At 47.9% G+C, this 16,616-nt stretch overlaps 1 protein-coding gene across 1 annotated transcript in view; it reads left to right on the top strand.

Annotated features, from left to right (window-relative positions):
• Positions 1-16,616, top strand: part of LOC138491650 (vitamin K-dependent protein S-like) — a 313,966-nt gene that overhangs the window by 248,104 nt on the left and 49,246 nt on the right. The gene's annotated exons all lie outside the window — the stretch shown is intronic.

Raw genomic sequence — 16,616 nt, 5'->3', positions numbered from 1 at the left:
TCAGACGGAATGTGCCCCTGCCCCCTGATGCTGAACTGCAACCACCTGAAGATGAGGATGAGGAGGGTGGGGATGGGGCAGCACCTCAGGGAGGCAGCGATGCGCAGGAGGGACGTGACATGTGTCAGACTCTGATCAACCAATGTTTCTAGCACACATGGATGGGGGGTGTTACATGGAGATGGCATTCGGGGCATTGGGTGTTTCAGGGACATGGACACTGTAGACTGTTAACCAATAAAGCACATGTACGCAATAAGCAATGTCCACACATGTGAATTATGAGTAACCAAAATGTGTATTGAAGAAGCATAACCAAGTGAACAAGCCCTCCACCCCACACACCCTCCCCCATACCCCCTCAACTCCCCCACACACCCTCTCCCCCCTCAACTCCCCCACACACCCTCTCCCCCCTCCCCTCTCAACTCCCTCACATACCCTCTCCACCCTCCCCCCCTCAACTCCCCCACACACCCTCTCCCCCTCCCCCTCAACTCCCCCACACATGGTGTGCAGTAGCGTGCACCAGTGGTCCACATGGCACCAGTATGCAAGGCTGTGCCTACTGGCCTCCCCCTCTTCTAGCACCAGGTGCCCCCCTGTCCGATCGGCGCAGGTTCCTGCAAGACCTGTGCACGGGGCTGGTCCTGGTTGAACTAGCAGCTGAAGATGTACTTGGTTGCTCGGATAACTGTGGTGGACGCATGTCCCGCATTGCTGCCACCATCTCAGAGAGTATGTGCCGCACTGCGGCCAATTCGGCACATATGTCCTTTGAGGATATCTCTATAGCTGACTTCAAGGATGCAGCACATTCCCGGATGTCGTCCCTTACACTCCCACATTCAGTTATGTGCTGCGTCAAGAGGCCAGTGAGCTCCTACTGGCGCCTTTGAATGTCCTGGATCCCTTCTTGGGTGTTTGGGGCAGCGGTGGATCTTTGAGGGATTCCCGAAATACTATGCTCCTCGGGCACAGTTGGGGTGGGGCTGGGAGTTGCAGGCCATGAGTGATCCGGAGACAGGCCGTGCATGCTGGTATCGGGCAGGCTGCATGGGGACGGGAGTGGGGAATGCAGGGGGCCAGTGGGGGGAGTTGCAACATGCAGCTGATCCCCTTCCTCATCTTCTGAGACTGCTGCTGTGGCAGCTGTTTTGCCAACTGTGCTGCTTGCAGCCGATGCAGTCCCTACTGCCGCTGACACTTGGGTGCTGGTGGCTGTTGTGGGTGCCATAGTGGGGGACGTTGAGCACATTGGTGCTGTGGCCTGTGGTGTGGTCTTGGCCTTCCGATGTTGTGCCGGTTGGCCTATGCCGCTTGAAGCGGAGGGGCGGTGTTGTCCCTCCTCGGCCCTGGTCTTCTTACATGGTGTGCCATCTTCCTCCCTGCTGTCCATGTCACCACTGTCTGATTGCGTGCCTGTGGGGGACCAATAGAGGGAGAGGGTTAATGATGGGTCTACAGGCATCGGGCATACATTGGGGTGGCTACATCCATATGGAATGGCAGATGATTGACATTGGGGGAGTGACATACGGTTGCTTGGATTTTGGGTGGGTGATGCATAGAGGCATCTGGCCTTACACATATGGGGTGCATTCTGCATGTGGACAAGGTGAAGCTCTCCACTGCCTGTAGGCGGTCTTGTACTCATGTGTCTGGTGGACCCTGATCTACATCATTGCACTGTCAGTTCTGGTGGACATCATCGTGGCGAGATTAATATTGAATCATTTAGGACACCTACCTGCATCGGCCGATGACGGTGCTCCTCGCTCCCTCTCCCCGACTCTGTGTATTGACTATGCCCCTATGGTGGTGGCACATATCTCCTTCCACGGTTGTAGTCTGATGGGGGACTCCGCTTCTCCACCTGTCGCCATCCCCATGTTGCGATTTGCGGAGAGTATGCTGCGCACGCGTAGACTCAGGTCATCCCAGTGTTTGCGGCATTCTTTTGGTGTGCGGGGTGTGGTGTCAACGGCGCTGACTTTCTGGCTGACCTCCGCCCAAATCTGCTTTTTCTGCTGCAGTGCTGGACGGGACATCTCATTCGAGAAGACCTCATCTGCATGCTCCTGCAGTGTCTCGGCTAGCATTGTCAGCTCCTCTCTGGAGAAGCGCTCCTTGCTCAGGCGATCTCCCATTTTCTTCACACATTTTGGCATGGTTAAATGGAAAAAGTAGTGGTGGAGGTGTGTATGAGTTCTGGGGGTCAGATGGCTTCTGGTTGTGGTGGATGGCAATGGATTGTGTTTTTAATCATGGCCGCCGTGCTCTTTCCCATTCCTGTGCAATGACGCACCTTCCGGTTCCGCTTATTAGCGGTCACCGCTAATAGCGGTGGTCGCTAATGCCGCATGCTTGGATGCCGGAGGTGGTATTTCCACTACTGACGGTGCCGGAAAGGGGGATTTTCAGGGTTTTTTTGCGGCATGGCGGTGAGGTCTTAACCAGCATGGCGCAAAGCTCGTGCCCGTGTACTCGTAATGGGCCGTTTTTAGCGGTCCATTGCCAGCACGGACACGGTAATTGCGCCATGCCGATAATGGCAGGTTCTTAGCGCCCGGGTCGTAATGAGGGCCTCTGTATTCTTTTGATAATGTACTTATTTGCACCACTGTGCAGGGCATTACAGTAGTCCAGTTTGGACAGGATTAAGGCTCTAGCCTGGATAAGACAGCTATGTTTAGATAAAAATGGTTTGCCAGCTCTGATTAATTTACATGTTTAAGCAGTAGCAGAGGCCATGGCATTTACTTGTTTAGTAAAGGTGAGGGTGGAGTCGAGGTAAAGACCTAATGTTTTCACTTCGCTGGCCATCTTGATCGGGTTGCCATCAATGTTAAATGAGGTGTATTTGAGGCTGAGTTTATTGAGGTTTGATGTGGTACCCAGGATGATGAACTCAGTTTTGCATCATTCAGGCATAGACCGTGGGCGGCCATCCATGCCTGGATGATGAGGTAGACTTTGTTAATCAAGGCTAAATCATTGTCATAATCCCCAGTAAATGGTAAAATAATCTGGGTATCATCTGCATAGTAAGTGTAGGTGATACCGAGAAGGTCCAGATCGTCGAAAAGGGGCTTGGTAAAGATGTTGTACAAAGTCGGTGAGACGCAATAGCCCTGGGGTACTCCACATGTAATAGGGACAGGGTCCGCCGCTGCCTGCGTAAAGTGAGAAGAACCTTATAGTACTGATGCTCAGGAAAGATTTTATCCAGGCTATTGCTTGCTGCAAGAAATGTGCCACAGACTCTAAGTGGGTACATATGATTTGGTGGTCTACCAAATCAAATGTCGCTGAGAGGTCGAGGAGGAGAAGTAGGGCTAATTTCCCATTGTCTCTAAACACATCTATTTGGGTCTTGTCTGATGAGATCGAATTGGTTAGGTTTGCTTTTTTTTTTGGTGATCTTATTCTGGAGGGTGGTGATTTTGTTGGCTAAGGCTTGCTGGATGTCAGAGCACCAGGTTTTGTCTTTCAAACAGTTGTCCTGAACAGGGATTGGGTTTTCAAGTTTAAATTACAAATAATTCCTTGGTGCTCGAGTTAGCTAGCACAATTCTTTTATTGTATGTTTCTTGTTTAGCCAGGATTATTTCGTTTTTGTATTGAGAGGAAATATTGATGAGGTTAGATTCGTTTTCAGCTGAGGGTGCTAACCTCCATGAAACTTCACGGTTCCTCTTTTCCAATCTGAAGGTTTTCAAATGTGGTGTGAACCAGGAGTTAAGATGGATTTAAGGCTTACTTTTTCTCATTTTTAGCAGTGCAATGGAATCTAAGTCAGTTGTTATGGTTTTGTTGTATGCCTCAAATAGCACCTTGGGATCGGTAGTTTCAGCTAGAGCGTTAAGGGTGGGTAGGATAAGGGGCAGGAGTTTATCAGTAGTAATATTCTTTTTGTTCCATGTTAGGGTAGGGGGAGCATATAAGGTGTTTTTAGTGGTAGGCCTTTGGTTGCTAAGGAGAATGACAGCAAGTGATGGTCAGTCCAAGCCTGGGGGGTATTGGCCATGATTGTGGCCTTGCAGTTATAATTTGCCACCCAGTCAAGTATTCTGCCCTTGTCGTGTGCCGGCAGGTTCACTTTTTGGGTAAGGCCAAATTCGGATAGTGTATTAGCAATGATTGTGGCATGTTGATCTTTGGGATCATTGAATTGTAATTTGAAGTCTCCTAGTAGTAGGACTTGTGATGAGTTTTTTAATTTGTCAGAAATAATGGAGGAGATGTCTTCCTCAAATGAACCGAGGGGTCGTGGGGGCCTGTAGATAAGGTGTATGGTGAGAGTTTGAGAGTTGGCAATGGATAGTTTGGCCGTAAGGGATTCACAAGAAGTGCGGTCTGGGGAGGGAGCTAGTCTCATGGATAGATTTGATTTGGCAAGGAGTGCTATGCCGCCTCCCTTAGTCTCACGTCTGTCTACTCTAAGAATGGTGTAGTTATCAGGCACTGCTAACATGAGGGACGGGCCTGCTGCTGTATGGAGCCAGGTTTTCGTGATGGACAGGAAGTCCAAGTTCTCTGCTAGGATAGCTCTATAGCATGAGCGACTAGAGATCTGGCATTTATTAGTGCGCCAGTCAGGCATAGGGCACCGCTGTCTATCCCAGAGGGGGTACGGGGAGGAGGGATGGTACCATTAACATTTCTGACGATATGTGAGGTAATATTGCGGTTGGTCTGTAAGGTTGTTCTACAGGTAGGATGGATATATTTTGTATGAGTGATGACTATAGCAGGATTGGTCCTGTTAATGGGGATAGTTGGTCCACGTGTTAGGCTATTCTTCATTTGGTCTATAATAGACATCAATTTGGCGAGAGGTTCAACCAATTTAGACAGTCTTATATGAAGCCTAAGGTTTCTGGAAGTTGTAGCGCAGGGTTTGCTAGAGTAGGGTAGGTTCTGGCTATGGTCTTATAAGCTAAATGTTGGTTGAAGGGTTGGATGCATGCGTGGTGGCAGAAATGGTGAGTCAGCCCTACTAACTGACATGCTGTTATGGAGGTATCATCTGATGGGGTAGAGTAAGAGGTTTCGTGTGAGTGGGTGAGGGACTAGGTACAAGTAGGGTGCCAAGTAATACTAAATATAGTGGATGAGTAGACATAATGATCCTATGTTGGAGTATATCATGAGTTGAGTCAGGTCTAACTAGGATCGTAAAGTTGTGTAAATGACTGGGGTATGGTGACATACAGGTGAATGCTAAATTAGCCTAGGAGGCGGGTGTAACCAGGATGCAGGTAGGTATGCAGAATTGCACAAGCTCTGAATTGAAGGCACAATTGGATGATTATAATATCATACAGCTGAGAGATAGTAATTAAAGCATGTATGACACTGTGTAGATTGGAACTGGATTTGCCCACTGGCCTAATCAGGATACAGGTAGAATGCAAAAGTACAAATGCTCAATTGAGAACACAATCGGAGGATAGTGACATCATACAGCTGAGAGATGGTAACTAAGGCAAATAAGGTGCTGTGCAGATAGGTGATGTATTAGCCCAATGTAGAAAGCAAGATTACACAAATGTTGAGTTGAAGGCACGATCAGTAGATTGTAACATCATACAGATGTAGGGTGATAACTAAGGTGAGTATGGCGATGTATAGATTGGTAATGGCCTAGCCCAGGGGGCAGGCATAGTCAATATACAAGTAGAATGCAAAATTACAAAAATGCTAAATTAAAATAAAGCCATATGCAAGTAGAATACAGAATTACGCCAATGCTAAATTAAAAGCACAATTAGTGGATAATAGCAGCGTACCACTACGAAAATAGTGAGCTGAGGCAAGTATTTGGCGCAGTTCCGGTACTATTAAAAGGCATGTTCGCTATGGCCAGCGGAGGGCGGGCTTATAGGCTGCGGTTAGCGTTATAGTGCAGGCATGGCAGCCATGCTGGCGGTGAAACTAGATGTAGCCGTTTGCTCTGGTTACAAGAATAAGATTCGCAAGATAGATAGGGAGATATTGTATCAGAGCTCAACATACGCGTATACCGTGTTGCTGGTTCGGCAGCCAGTATGCAATAAGCGGGTCTTGGGGCCGTTTGTCCATGTAGATGATATGCGTCATTAGATAGCGTGCAGCATGTGGAGGCGGTGAAGCCCAGTTGAGTTAATGCAATGTTTCAGATCCTGGTGTGCGGGTAAGAAATCAGGTGTAAGGAAAGACGGAAATTAACGTGTTCAGTTTACCTGAGTGAAACAGCTCTAGCCAGAAATAGTTGACAAGGCTGAGGCTCCTTGTAGCGAACAGGGGAAAACAGGGCCTTTTGCAGGCCTTCTGCAATGGCCGGCATTTCCGCCTGCCAGCGGAGCTCCTTATTCAAATAGGATTTCGTTGTTGGGAAATGGGCCGAAGCCAGCCTCGTTCTGGCACAACATCGCACCGGACATCTTGGGGCAGGCAGAGAAGTGACGATCATATGCACGGCTCCACTTGCTGGGTCAGAGCGTGCATAAATGAGAGATTTGTAGAAAATAAGATGCGTAGTGCACACTGGGGGCTCAGATAGGAGGCTGCTTCACCTTGATACTGGATAACACGAAGATCTCCGTAGGTCGCGGCAATCACAAGGCAGATGCCACGCGGCCGTAGAAATGGCAGTGTTGCTATCGTCGAAGGGAAGGTGGGGGCTCCTGCCCTCTCCTCTAAACTTTAGAAGGACTGGGGTTTTTTTTTAAATAGAGGACAGGACCATGCCCCTCACACCTACCTGAAATTTACAAAGAAGTCCTGTCGCCTCTCAGTAGTTCCCCCTTTCCAATGAGACAGTTACTCAGAACACCACCATGATGATTTGTAATACCAAATCAGAAACCAAAGAACAAAGATGTACCCATCGTTTTAGAAAAAATATATATATTTTATTTTGTTGTACCAAATTTTATCCTGTCTTAAAATGCATATGACTTTAGATAGGTATGCAGTCTTTTTTATAAGAGTCAATAAAGAAGTAAAAAAAGAACAGAAAATTCCATTACTAACTTTAAATACAAATTTCAATAACTGATTATAATGAAAACATTAAGAAATAGAAAAAAACTATGCAAATTAATTCCATAAAAACACATTTAAGAAACCACTAAACAAATCGAATGCAACAACTGACAAAACTAGCAGAGCAATACAGATGTGATATTCAGCTGTCTGGTACTTCATCCTTTGTTTCATTCATAGGATTACTTAGTATCTCTAAATAGCTGCAAGCTCTAAGTGCTCTTTTTGTACTGTGTCAACAGTCACACGGTGTCATTGTCCCAACATGTTTCATTCCCGAAATCTGTGAATCTTGTGTGGGGAAATTCTTCAGGGGATTTCTTCAATACTCGAATGGTGTATCGTTAACCAGACATGTTTAGTGTAAGTTCTACAAAAATTGGTTAGACCGGAGTTGCAGACCTCATGGGGTTACTTCTTGTTGTGAAATAACAGTGGATAACTCCTGCCTTCTCCACCTGGAGATACTGGAATAATGAGACATTGCTGATGCGAGACAGTGGTCGTGGTGGCCACACATCTACATTACCGACCCCTGGGTGAGGTGGAGGGGTCAACATTATGCTTGGCCTCCTGATTCCATCCTGGAGAGGCCCTCCCCTCCCCCACCTTCCTCAATCCATAAACACCCCAGACGGGACCATAGCCACCGGATTTGAGGATACCAGAGGGGCCCGGCTGCGTGTTGCAGTATGCCTCAAGACCTATATATTGCTTTGGACCCCACCGTCCCTGTCACCTCTTCCGCAATGCAGATCCTTGCCCACCTGTAACTGTGGGCCTATAGGCCTAGGGGGCTGTGGCCCCACATTAAACCATTGTGAGCTGCGGCCTTGGAAAGAGGTGAGCTGCACCCCACCCTGCCACCATGGGGTGGGATGGAGACACTTCCCCTGACCCAAGGCGATATCTCTCCACCGTCTGCCTTCCAAAGATATGCGCCGACCCCTGGTGCGACATTTATTTCCTTGGGTACCACATCACATGCAGCTGTGGTGAGAAGGAACTGATACCAAATCGGCTTGACCTCACCAGCCGAATGATGCTGGGAGCTGAAAATCATCCCTGACTTACTCAGCTGAATGATTCAACAAACTGCAGCGTGACCTATAACACCCGTGTACGGGGAGCTGTACAAGGGTTGGGCACAACCCAGGCGAAGTTGTGACTTATTAAACACCGCCGTCAGAGTGTGGCTGGCACCGATTTTGAACCGCACTGGGTACCTGATCTCACAACTTAATGAGACCGACCTGATCAAGGATGTGCACAGCTCTATGCCTCTCGCCACGGATACTATGCACCCATTTTACCAACTTTCTGATTGTTCTGGGACACACAGCTCTATCTCTTAGCTCCTTTGTGCCCTTGCATCATAACCGCCTATCCCTACCGCTGCTCAGAGGAGCTTCGCCCCTTGTCTCATCGTCTACCGGAGTCTACTACCTGCGGCTAATACATCCACTACAGGGGACTGTAGTGTGTTCCTCTGCCCCCACCATCCTAGCTCATCTTACCCTGCGGTACTTTGCAGCTGCCTCTCATATGCCCTGGTCTGGTCATGACCAAAGGGGCTAACAAAAAACAAAGCTCCATCAACATGTACGCCAAGGCGACGCCAAAGCCGAATGAGGTCCTACCAGAGGCGGAGACACCCTTGGTATCCCGCGAACCTACCGAACTTCAGAAAATGATGGACTATATGCGTGAGGGGTTCACCACCCTTCACTCGAAACTCGGTGATATGAGTGGGACGATCTGCTCGATTAAAGTCCGGATGGAAATAACAGACACCTGAGTGACCGAGGTAGTGTCCAGTGTTGGCGTAGTGAAAGATTCTCAGGTCAGAAGTGGCCACATTGTCCAGACAAGTCCAAGTAGTCAGTAAGAAAAATGAAAACCTAGAATCTCGCTCCAGATGTAATAATCTTGGCATCATCAGGGTCCCGGAAGATTAAACTGATGGCCCCATGGACTACGTGGCACGCATCCTGCTTTCTCTACTGGATTCCCCAAACTGTCACCTCAATTCACAATAGAACGGGCCCACCAATCCCTGGCAGCGAAGCCCATGCCCGGTGCTCCCCATTACAGCAAGAGTGCTGAACTACCGAGATAGAGATGACTTACTGCAGGTTGCAAGAGCCAAGGGCCATCCTTACCCAGACTTCTCTGTGGCTATCCAGCAGGAGAGTAAAACCTTTCCTGCTACCAAGAAGAGACTACGAGAACTGGGGGTCAAGTACTCAATGCTATACCCAGTGAAGTTGAGGGTTGAGCACACACACACCGTGATTTTTTTCTTCACTATTCCGGAGAAGGGCTCCAAATTCCTCGACAAACATTTCCCAGGCTAACAACTATTTGACTCTACTCTTGCAAACAATCCGGATCTTTCCTATGAAGGTAGTTCCCTAAACACGTACATGAGATTGGAGCTGGGAATGCCAATATGATCTCTGCCCACAACGCACCAGTCCTACGGACCCAACTTGTGTCCGGTTCTGTCCCTACTTATGTTGTCTACTGTTCCTATATGTTTTATCTCTACTTTGTGCACCACGTTATGTTTTGTTGATACCCAACGTCAGAGTCACAGCCGTTCTTGGCCGACGCATAGCCCCCCAGGCAAAGTTGCCACCTTACGCTAGCTGGTTGATGTTTTATAGGGTTGTCACCCCTCTGATAGGGGGGTTCTAGGAGGGGGTGGGGGTAAAGGTAAAAAGTTCAAAAAACTGCTTGACACGCAACGGAGGAAACGAGTATCTGAATATGTCCAGATTGGGCCTCATTCCGAGTACGGCGCCAACCAATGGCGCTATTAACGCATTGGTTGACGCCGTACCCGGACCGGCAGCGCCTTGGTGGATGGCGGAATCACCGCCCCATTCCAAGGTTGGCGGGGCGGTAATTCCCCATTCACCAAGGCTCTTCCCCATTCCCGAATGAGCCCCCATAGGGCTCAATGGGAATGGGGAAGATGCAAATAACGGTGACCGTTCATTACGGTCACCGTTATTGGCTTGGAGGCCCCTTTGCGCCCTCGACTTTAACACCTGCTCAAAGCAGGCGTTAAGGGCGAGGGCGCAGAGGGAACTCGGAGTATGGCGGTAAGGGATTACCGCCACCGGTCTCGTTACCGGTGGCTGCTATCCCTTACCGCCATACTCGGAATGAGGCCCATTGTCTTTATCAGACCATGGCCCCTCCTAGTCTGGTTGGAACTTACAGACATACGCTCCTGCGTGGGAGCAGCCCTACTGAGACTAGCATACCGTTTAGATGGCGGATGAATGCATTGGTTGTATGAGCTGGAATGTGAGAGGATTGGGCAACCATGCCAAAATGCAGAAAATGCAACTGTAAGTTGAGCGTCACAAAATTAAGATACTGTTCCTTCAAGAAACCCATGCTCTCACCATTGGTTGTGAGGAGTTTGCTAGATCATAGGATCCCCAGTACTACTACACCACTTATTCCACCCAAAGCCGGGGAGTTATGATTCTTATCCAAAAGTCTCTCAAATGTGCACACAAGACAACTCGCATATATCCCTCGGGACGCTATGTCTTACTATTTGGTTCTCTTTTGGGGAGGGAGGTAATACTACTTAACAGCTATGGTCCTAACATCGATGATCCCAATTTCTACACTCATCTTTCTTCCCTATTAGCCGGGTTCCCTCTTATTCCTAGTCTTTGGGGTGGAGACATAAACACAATTGTCGAAACTGACCTTGATTGGTCTGGAACTAAAGCTCGCCAGCTCTCTAAGGTTGCTAAGACCATCATCGAGGTGCAATCTCATTTGAATGTTGTTGACGCATGGAGGCTTACACACCCCGACTCCTGGGTTTTTTCCTTCTACTCCTCAGTACATGACTCGCACTCACGTATTGACAGATGGCTAGTCTCCAATATACTCATTAGAACGATCGTCCAGATGACTATCCTGCCCAGAACATTTTGGGGCCACTCCCCAGTGATTATATCATTGATATGTGGTGAGGACGGAGGGAGGACACGCTTGTGGAGATTGTAGCCATATGCTGTATTAGACACGGTATTTGAATCTGAACTTGGGTCTCGTATTGATGACGTTTTTCTACTAAATGCCAGGTCTCTTGAGTCTCTGGCCACTCTCTGGGAGACTTTTAAAGTTTAAATCCGGGGTATCACACTAGCTATGTAAGTAGGGATTCTTAAGACAATTCGTAGGAATGTCGCTGAGAGCAAATCTCTGCTTGCCAGCCTTGAAACCCAATATGCTGTGTCCCCGTCGGCCACCACACTGAGTGGAATAGGCACAGCATTGTATGCATTTAGGGCCCATGCTGACCGTGAATGGAAGTTCCTCGATGGCCCCCAGTCTGCCCAGAGAAGGAGAGCACCCTGGCCGCCTTTTAGCTAGACTGGTCTATCATGAAAGAGGAGCATCCCATATCCCGGCTATCAAGAGGGCTGACAGTACCCTGGCGCTCTTGTTTCAAGATACCAACGACGAGTTCCGCTCCTTCTATGAAACGCTCTATTCTAATGCTGACACAGCCCCCACAGCTGATATTGAATCCTTCCTAGACACCTCCTACTCTCTAGCCTGTCCACAGAGACGAGGGACGCCCTGACTCTCCCGGATTCAGGCGAGGAATTATCCAATGCAATAGAAGCATTTTCCTTGGGGAGGGCTCCTGATACAGACAGGCTCCCCACCAAATTTTACAAATGCTATAAAAACCTCTCTGGTTCCCCGGTTGATTGCTGTTTGGGAGGAGGCCTGTAAGGTGGGCATGCACCCCCCTTCAAGAGGCGGTTATCTCAGTACTACTCAAGCCACGCAAGCCACCCACCCAATGTGGGTCATACCGGCCCCTCTCCCTCATCAATTGTGATGTCAAAATGAATGCCACGGTACTGGCCCTTCAGTTGGTAACGTACATGTCATTTATTGTCCACCCTGATCAGTCGGGTTTCATTCCAGGGGGTTCCACTGCTCTTAATTTGCGCTGGCTATTTCACATACTCGCCCAAATCAGCCCAGACACATAGGCAGTGGTATCCACCTTAGATATGCAAAAAGCATTTGACTCAGTCTCCTGGAAATTCCTGTGGTTAGTTCTGGAGAGGTGTCATTTCGTCCCCATTTCCTATCCTGGGTGAAAGTCTTATACTCCTCTACAGTCGCCACGGTCCACACTGAAGACCATTGTTCCTCCCAATTTAAAATAGCTAGAGGTACTAGAAGGATTGCCCCTTCTCACCATTACTATTCGCATTAGCCATCGAACACTTGGCGGATAGGATTCACCAACAACATGCACATAGGGGCCATCGAACACTTGGTGGATAGGATTCGCCAACAACATGCACATAGGGGTTTTAGACTGTCTGGGACCCCCAAGATCATTTCCCTCTGTGCAGACGACGCTCTACTTTTCATCCACTATCCCGCAGATAATCTGTGCCAGTCTTAGATGAATTATCGGGTTCTAAAAGTAAACTGTTCCAATCGTGGTGTTCCCGCTGACTGACGTCACCGTCCCCACGCCCCAGAGATCTCTGAGGTTTTGTCTGGTCCCAAACGGAGATTACGTACCTTGGGGTGGTGGTCGCACGGCACCAGACCCCGTTATATGACTCTAACTTTGGGAAATACTTCACCACTCTAACTCGTAAGTCCGCAGATTGGGCAAGTTACCAATCACACTGGCCGGCAGAGTCGCTATTCTTAAAATGTTAGTTCTACAACTTGTGTATTTATTCCAGAATGTTCCCATTTGGCCTGATAGCGAATTCTTTAGGGCACTGACCCGGACCCTCAATGCCTTTTAGTGGCACTCTGGTGCTGTCCATCTGAAATTAGAAAGCTTAGCTGCAAGTTCACAAGTTGGGTTTGGCGCCCCTCCCTTCGAGAGATTCTGGATCGCTGCACAGGCCCACTTCGCATCATTCTGGTTTGAACCGTGCTTTCCCCCTCACGTCAAACTCGAGCGTTTGGCCGCCGGTGGGTGAGATAATCACTCCTTGGTCCTCCCTTCCTCAGGACTCCAACTAGACGCCCTGGATCCCACCGGGTCCACAATACTGGCAGGGAACAAACTATGGAGACAGACAGGCACCCCACGCCCATTCCACAGTGACTTTGCCCTTTGGAACTTCCTCTCTGAATCTCCCCGAGTAGATGCTGCAACCGCACAGCACTGGACTGATGCGGGCCTTAACACTGTGACGCTTTCACCCAGGGTATCTTCATTGAATGGCCTGACTTCCCAGCACCTCTACGAGGAAGACCTTCCATTGGCTTCAGTATGATGGCCTACGCCGATCTTTCAAGAACAGGTGTCCTGACTTCCCCTCGATCCCCCCGGACGATTCAACATTGACTGAGATCATAACGAATACAACCTCCAAAGGGAGGGTCTCCAGACTGTACGGCCACCTTCAGGTTCAGACAACCCCCTCATTTGACAGGCTCAGGGGTATGTGGAGTAGGGATTTGGGTGTTGAACTAATGGATCAGCATTGAGAACACATGTGCACCCGCACCCATGAAGTCTCCTTCAATTCTAGATTTAAGTTGATTCAATTTACAGTACTCCACAGATTCCACTACACACCAGCTAGACTACATGTCAGCGGACCATCCCCCCGGGTACCCCAGATGCGGAGCAGACAATGCAGACTATATACATATGCTCTGGCCCTGTCCACACCTTTCTCCATTTTGGGAAGACATATATGTAATCGTATCTGAAATTTGTGAATGTACCATTGCATCATCTCCATTTGCCTGCCTCTTTCACGAGTTCCCCCGCCTCGGCCGCGACCTCAGGAAATTGACCAGCCTATGTATGTAGCTGGCGATCCAATGTATTCTGCTACTCTGGCTCCGCCCTACAGTCCCCACCCTCAACCAATGGCTTCAGCCTGTTACCTGTGCTTCAAATACGGAGGAGCTCTGGGCCAGTCTACAGCCGGTAGTGTGTATGCCCAGGAAAATTTGGACCCCCTTCCGATCCTATCTGTTCTCCTTATCCAGTGATGATGATGATGACACCAATGACCCACTGTCCCCTATCCTTAACCCTGATTAGACTATCTGTATGACCGGTTTATTACTCATCACTCTGGCTACAATGCTCATGATTGCTTTTCCGCGGTCCTGCGAGACCACTCTACCAGACTCTTTACTTTTCATGCGAAATCACTGATTAATCTTGTATTGCTCCTGTTATATATAGCTACTGTTGTACTGTCAAGCATAATAAATAAAGTTTTAATTAAAAAAAATCTATATATATATATATATATATATATATATATATATATATATATATATATATATATATATATATATATATATATATTGTAAGCAACCTGGCATGTGATGCAGCAAACTTGCACAGAAATTCTGATTATAATTTATGGACCGGCACTGGGACAATTGGGTTAATTAAATCTCCTGATACAGCATTTAAAACTGGTGTGATTTCCACAAAGTATGGTTTATGATTGCCATTTTCTCAAGCATGGCAGGGAGACAATCTATCATTCACTGCTTTTTAACATCAGAGGTTTTTACGTGACACACTGTCGTCTAACAGCTCAAAGAACAGTGCAAAGATAAAGAGGGCTGTCAAAGTAAATTCTTTAAACGGCCTACCTCTTGAAACACAAGGGAGAGGGAGATTGACCTCTTTAAGATTTTCTGGCTTTGATCTATGCCCATGGAGTGGGTTTCCATGACAATAGCGAATATTGAAAAGGCTCCTGATGAAATTTCGGAATTAGCTTTGTATGAACCGAAACATTCTGACCATATGTATAAACAATGTAGGTGGATGACTGCTACATTGCAGGGTTTTGGATTTGGGGAGAATTGTGTTCGTTGGGTAACACTTCTTGATGCCTCCCCAACCGCCAGAGTGAACTCGGGCAAACATATATCGGGAACATGGAACATACAGAGAGGAACACGACATGAATGTCCACTCTCTCCCATGCTCTATATTTTGGCACTAGAGCCTTCGGCTGTATACCTGCGGCAGGAGTTTATGGAGGCAGGCGTCAGAGTTGGTGGGTCCACACACCTCATATCACTATATACAGATGATGTCCTGCTTTACTTGTGCAAGCCACAACATAATTTACCTATTGTACTGGACGTGCTAGACAAGTTTGCAATATTGTCCCGGATCGCCTTTAATAAACATAAATCCTGCCTCTTTCCCCTGGCAGGACTGCGCAGCAAAGAAGTGGCATTCTTGCCCGACATAAAACTGAAATGGGTGATCCATTCCTTTAAATATCTGGGGTTTCGGATTGCACACATTCCCATAGATATACACACACTTGAAGGTGGTGGAGGGAGTCAAGAAATCCATTACCTTCTGGTCTCATCTACCACTCTCTCTTATGGGCAGAGTTGCCATAATTAAGATGGTTGTTCTTCCCAGGTTCTTGTGTGGATTTACGAACGACAATTTTTACATAGATGCCTCATGTTTCCGCTCCCTAGATGCCCTCCTCCGAGACTTTCTGTGGGGCACGAAACAACACAATCCGGCACTAAATGTTATGTGCCTACCCTACAGAGATGGCGGGGTGCAACTACCAAAAATGTTACTTTATTATTTGGCTGCTCAGTTAAGTTTTGGCACGAAATGGCTGTCAGATGATCTCACGTCTGGATCAAACTACTTAGGTCACTGGTGAAACCTGTCTGGCTTATGGAAATTCTTTGACTCCCGAGCTGTTGCATCAGTCCGGAACCTCTGTTTATTAGACTAGGTAGGCAGATTTGGTCTAGAGCTGTCAAATAACTTCTCCTACGACATCCTTATTCGCTGAATGTACCAATTGTAGCTGATGTATGTGCGCATATGGAAGATCTAGGGGAGACACTGAGGATACCCACATGGGGTGATATGTATGAGATTATGACATTTAGGGATCTGGACAGCCTGATACAGCAGGACGGCCTCTCCAAGGGCCAATTTCTGAGACACGTGAGAGTGGCAAGGGTAGCCAGGAATAAATAGGAGTGGCCTGCCGTACCGCATGAAAGCCCGTTACTGGCCCTGATGTACACTCTGGAAGATGGTTGGATTCCTGTGTCCAGATTGTATGAATGTCTGCTAGATGGGTCCGGCATCAGAAATACTAAGCTGAAAGCATGCTTGGAAATGGACGCAGGCTCAGAGATTACAGACAAACAATGGGAGCTAGCACTAGGTTTCACTAAAAATGAATCCCGGAATACAAGATTTAGACTACTCCAAGTCAATGTGCTCCACCGCACATATATGACCCCTAGCAGAGTGGTCAGATTCAACACTAGCGTGCCGTCAACCTGCCCGTAGTGCCACCAGGAAGGCGCTGGCCTAATACATATGCTGTGGATTTGCACACATGTGCAGGGTTTTTGGTCTCAAATTAGACAAGCTTGTACGAAACACGGTATTGCCAGATACCACCGGAATCTGCTTGAATGTCTTCTGGGCTTATATTCTAGACCAGGTAAACACAAACATATTACCAGATTTATGGATCTTGCATGCATACTTGCTAAACGATATTTGGCCATGT

This window comes from Ambystoma mexicanum, chromosome 10 (assembly GCF_040938575.1).
Source record: "Ambystoma mexicanum isolate Mex_15411 chromosome 10, UKY_AmexF1_1, whole genome shotgun sequence".
NCBI lineage: Eukaryota > Metazoa > Chordata > Amphibia > Caudata > Ambystomatidae > Ambystoma > Ambystoma mexicanum.
The sequence above is the reverse complement of the archived record's forward strand: the minus strand, read 5'-3'. Positions and strand labels throughout refer to the sequence as shown.